Below are 5,984 nucleotides of genomic sequence, written 5' to 3'. Positions count from 1 at the left end.
AAGAAACAAAAACTTACAGACATAGACAACAGTATGGAAAAGGGAAATGGAAAGAGATAGAAAAGGGAGGCAAATATATGGTGACTGAAGGAGATTTGAATTTGGGTGGTGAACACTCAATGCAATATACAGATGACATGTTATAGGATTGTACATCCGTCATTGGGGTGATTAACCAATGTCACCCCAATAAATTTCAATTATTAATTGATTAATTAAAGTACATAGTTGGTTTCAAGTTCTTGACAAAATCAACTTTCCAGGGTCAGCGCCCGCTTGCCATCTATCTTTTAAAACCATTCATGGAGTAAAAAAATGAGTTCATTACTCTGAAAGAGCTGCTATCCTGAGATTTGCTTGACACCAGTATAAAACATGGTTTCTCTTTGGCAAAAGTTGCCTGAGGCAGACAGACCGACTCTCGTGGGTACTTCTGTCACCCCTGCAGACTCTGACCAGTGCGTCCTTGCACATGTCCACCTGCGGCTGGGAGTGCTGCTTGTGAATCGCACGGAGCTTCATTTTTTTACAGAAAAAAATCGCCTTTGGGGGATTTCCAAACTTGGCACTAGTGATGTTTGACGCAAGATAACTCGTGAAGAGACTGTGTCTTCAATATCGCATCCCTCAGTGCTGCTTCTAGGGAATTCAGCCGAAGAGATCAAAATTTTTCAATATTTTTATTTCCTTCCTTCTCCTCCTCCCCCTTCTTCTTCATCATCATCACCATCACCATCATCATTATCATCATCACCATCATCACCATCACCATCACGATCACTATCACCACCATCATCATCACCATCATCACTATCATAACCATCATCCGCCAGCACCACCAGCATCACCATCACCAACACCATCACCATCACCATCACCATCGCCATCACCATCACCATCACCATCATCACCATCATCAAACAATCGTCATCATTATCATCATCACTATCATTATCACCACCATCATCATCACCATCACCATCATCACCATCATCACCATCATCATCATCACCATCATCACCACCATCATCACCATCACCATCACCATCACCAATCACCATCATCATTATCATCATCACCATCATCACTATCATCATCACCATCACCATTACCACCCCCATCATCACCATCATCACTATCATAACCATCATCACCATCACCATCATCACCATCACCATCATCACTATCATCACCATCATCACTATCACCATCACCATTACAACCATCACCACCATTATCATCATCACCATCTTAATAGGTGCTATGCCCCAAGTATCACAACATATATTTTACGTGTATTAATTCATATCTGCTGAGCATCCCTATACATACACGGGAACAGGGGACATCAGAAGGATGAAGAAATGTGCCCACAGCCTTATGGCTAATTCCTGACAAAAGGTGGCTCATCACATCCACATGTTTGGACCTAAGCCCTGCAAAAGGCTTTGCAAACTCTAAAATGCTCTACCCATAAATTCTGCTACCCAACAAGAGGCAAAGGTTTAGTCAAAAATGAATTACACACAGTATTTCCCCCACACATTTTTATCATCACTTCCCATTTAGCTTCAAATACTATTTCTGAAGGCGAATATCTGTTTTAGGACAGAAGCAGAGATAATATTATATTCCAGATGCGTTACTGTGTGCATGTCTCCGTGGGTGTGCGTGTGAGTGTATTCCTAAGATGGATGGAAAACTCCAGCAAAAAGTATGTCATCACGCCTGAAAACACATGAGCGTCCTCAGAGCTAAACTCCAACTTGGTGCCCATTCCTTCACATTCCGAAACTGCGGGCGGGTTGTTTGCCCTGAGACCTCACGGTTATTCATTTTCTCGTTTAGGCTGAACTTTTCGTTTGCTTTGATTGCAGGTTAGAGGTCTCGAGGTACACAATATATCATTACATCATTACGATACCTCCGCTACATCTCGACTCCCTAACTTAATTCACCAGCAGTTGTCTCACTTGAATGAGAAAAATAAAAGAAAGCTGAGATCAGCTTCTTTCTGTTTTTCATTCCAGGGCCATCTCTTACTTTAAGATCCACAAATATCTGGAGTAAATGACTCACTACATTTGTGCAGCAAGCCAGCTCTTTATATTTCTAAATTCTAAATATCCTACCATGTTCTTCTGTCACTGTTCCTGGACCAGCCTATTTCTGGCTGTTTTCTGCCTCAATAATCTGATGCTACATCTCCATTTTGAGCAACATATCTCTTTTAACGATGGGAGGTAGGGTCATAGTATAAACCCCTGTAACTCAGGCCATTATTTCGAATATATGATATTCCATGTCATCTAATCTGGAATGTAATTTCTCATGGCCAAAAGCGGATGGAACTCTTTGAGCCTCCAGATAGATATTAGTCGTGCAAGGCTACACCCGCAGTCTGAAAATGTGGTGGTTTATTTACTGAAGAGCGGGCCATGCCAGCGTGCCTTGGAAGAATGAGTTAGCAGTGCCTCCAAAATGACTATCATGGGTCCTTTCCCCAAGGCAGCCTCTGCGGGAAGAGGGAATGGAGAGAGAACCAGCTGACTCCCCAGCAGATGCAAATCAGAGCTCACTCCCCAGTGGCAGCCTGAAATTTTGGGCCTCCATTTGAACCCCAGCTTGTTTGCTCTGCCCAGAGTGTCTGAAAACAGGCATATTTCTCCCTACCAGAAGGTGGGCTGCTCTCTCCATCACCATCACAGTCGCAAAGGCAGTTGTGTGTCTCTCCACGGGAGGTGCCCAGGGAACCACACAAATGGCCTCTGGGCGCGTCATGTTCTCTGTAGTTTTGGTCAAAATGTTTCAAACACTCTCCAAATTGGGTGGAAGTATTTCCTGGAACACTTGCTTGCTGAAAAAATAGACAATTATTTTGCAAGTGAATTTTCTTTATATAGCTGATATACATATGGCTAATAGATAGATAGATGTTAGTTAGGTAGATTTATGTTAGATAGATAGTTAGATGATAGATATAGATAGATAGATAATAGATAGATAGATAGATAGATAGATAGATAGATAGATAGATAGATGATAGGTGATAGGTAGATAGGTAGATAGATAGATGATAGATATAGATAATAGATAATGTATTAAATTTTATATCACGACTGAATATTTATAATGAAATAACACTTAACTTCATATTATCACATATATTTTAATAATTCTTAGCATAGTAAAGGTGAAAAAGTCATGTAATTAACTGACGTCCCTAGAATTATAACGTGGAGTAGACATAAAACTTGAGTTTTATCAAACAAAAAGATTTTAGGTGTTTTTAAAAGAGAGTTTTTCATAGTTTATCATACAGATACTCGTCGATAGGCAGCTACGTTAGGAGTGAGCGTGGGTGGCAGCCGATTGCACCCTGGGACAGCATCAGTTAAATTCATCACAAACACTTACTTTCAAAGCCAGAGCAGATGAGTCATGGGCCATCTGGAGAGAAAGTTGCAGGCGTGCGCGGTTTTCTGTTTTGTTTTGTTTTATTTCTCTCATTATCTCCCCAGACATTCTTCTTTGCTTTCTGCCCTTCTTCCTCCTGATTATCTTTTATTCTTTCCTTGTTACCTCTTACTCTGCCGGAACAAAGTGGTTGTTTACTTACAACACATAATTGTGTATATCCGCTAACACAACATAGCAATTAGGAGACGATCTGATAAAGCGGCGAGATAAATTGTGCATTTTTCATATTCAATTTAACCTAGATTAGGTGAGAGAATTTCGATAATAAATTCGATGAAGAATGTAAAAGTGTTAAATTCTTTTTAAGGAGAAATCTATTTTACTTTGTTTCGTGTGAATAGATTGCATGTTATTCTACACCAAGGCAATATTGGGAAAGGGATTCTATTGCATGCAAATAACTCCTCTAAGACGTATAACAGCTAAGTGATGATAAATGCACCTCACATAACACAGTGAAGACATAGGCAAATGTGTGTGTACATATATTGTTTTTCCTTAAACCAAAGATCCGTCAATGGAGTGTAATTAGCTAGCAATTCCGGTGTGATCAGCCTTAGAACCAACTGTGATCATCATGGTCCACATGTAGACAGATTCTCCAGCGGGTCACTAAGCCATCAACATGTCCAGTGTGGGGATGGAAGGCAGCGATGATAGCAACATGATAAGAGACCCTTCTCGAAAGCCACCACTCCCGAGGATTTTGTGTTTTTGTTAACATCACACCCCGGGGCCAAGGAAAATAAAGAAGTGTGTGTAAGATATTGTTCTTAGAACGGAGCTAAATAAATTCATGGCCAGGAAAGAAAAATCGTACCTTCTTCCATCCTGCCCTGCAGGAGAAGTTTCCCGTTTAGAACAGAAACAAAACAAAGACGCCTTTCGGTTTTCTTTGGGGTGCGAAGACATGGTCTTCATAAAGTAGACTCCCCACAAGAGACTGAGGGCAGACACAGCATCCTGGCACTAGGGAGACATTCTGGATCTTTCTGAGACCCCTCCAGCACGTACTGATAAGCCAGAGACAAAGGCTGCTCCAAAGCCAGTACTGCTTTTTGTCCCTCTGACAGTTACCAAGAGCATGTCTGCAGGGCGGTTGTCATGCTTTCACTGTCCTTTGCCACCTTCTCCTGCGGGTTATTAAGTTGAGAAGATGCCCAGCCTTTTCTAATGAAGGATCCACGGATAATAAATCACTGAGTGGGGACGCTGACAGTTAGAGATGTCTTCATACGACGAACAGCATGATGTCACGCTGTGGAGATAGCACGGGTCGCATTGTTCTGGGCCACCGCCGAAGCTGGAAATCCGTCTCCATCCGTTCCCGTGCAGAGCCTAGGAAGAGGGACACTTTTTAATACGACTAGGGCTGGTGGGCGTTGCCACCTGGGTGACCTATGAGGTTCACGGACACATGCGGAAACAGGATCGTGACGGCTACGATCGATCGCCTAGAAGCAAACTGACGTCCACGTGAAGGGCTTCCTGAAACGGTGACTTTGCTACAAAAATGCCCCCAGCAGCACAGATAATGCTTCTGATTACCTAGGAGGTGGGGAGTAGATGAGAAAGCAGGGTGAAGAACCATCCTCCAGACGGTGCCCACGTCGTCCTCGCAGACTGCGCTTTCTCTCGGATGCGTCATTGTGAGCACGCAAGAGCGTTGGGCTCAGGTCAGGTCACATGGGTTACTGACTGTAGGCAATCAGTAGAATCGAGGAGAGTAGCGAATTGCTTTTAATGAGATGCCCGTTTTAAATCAGACAGCATCCTGGTCATGCACGATCCAGTTTCAGCCCAGTTAGAGAGGACGGCTGGACTGAGTTACACTCTTCCTCACTATCCACTAGGGCAGGACGAGGCAGGAAGCCATCTGTAAAGTCAGGGTCTCCCTTAGCATGGAGCTTAAACCGCTTTTTTTTTTTCTTGCTTACTTCCTTGTTTTCTTTTTCTTTTTTTTTTTAAATGAGGCAACCCTTGATTGACCTCAGAGATTGCAAGGACCTTGTCAGCTAACAATCCCTTATTTTTTTATTTTTTACGCCTACAGCACCTGGTTTTCCTAGATGGTCTCCCATCCGAGGACTAACCAGGCTCGACCCTGCTTAGCTTCTGAGATCAGACGGGATCGGGCTTGTTCAGGGTGGCATGGCCGTAGACTGTTGCTTACTTCCTGTCTCCCTCAATACCAGTAAGACGAAGACTCTTTCTGTTTTAATCAGCTCTTTATCCCCAGAAGTCAGCGCAGGGCCCCGCGCACGACGTTCTATTTTCCTCCCTCTCCTCTGAGGTGTGAGGACTAATTAATTCTACGAGCTCAGAGGTGCCAGCGATGATGTCTCTTGTCCCCGGAGCTCCACATGCAGCATATGAGTTGGTGACTCTGGGAAGCACGGAGAGTCACGGGTGCTCCCACGTTTTGCAGGTGACCTGTGCATGTCCACGTGGAAGGACATGGACAGGAGAGCTGGGGAGTTTGCACTGCTGACGGAGAGACGCGT

At 43.4% G+C, this 5,984-nt stretch overlaps 1 pseudogene; it reads right to left on the bottom strand.

Annotated features, from left to right (window-relative positions):
* Positions 1-5,524: 5,524 nt before the first annotated feature.
* On the bottom strand, positions 5,525-5,643 carry LOC112476793 (annotated as a pseudogene).
* Between the last annotated feature and the right edge of the window lie 341 nt (positions 5,644-5,984).

This window comes from Pteropus alecto, unplaced genomic scaffold, assembly GCF_000325575.1.
Source record: "Pteropus alecto unplaced genomic scaffold, ASM32557v1 scaffold142, whole genome shotgun sequence".
NCBI lineage: Eukaryota > Metazoa > Chordata > Mammalia > Chiroptera > Pteropodidae > Pteropus > Pteropus alecto.
This window is presented reverse-complemented; position numbering and strand designations above follow the sequence as displayed.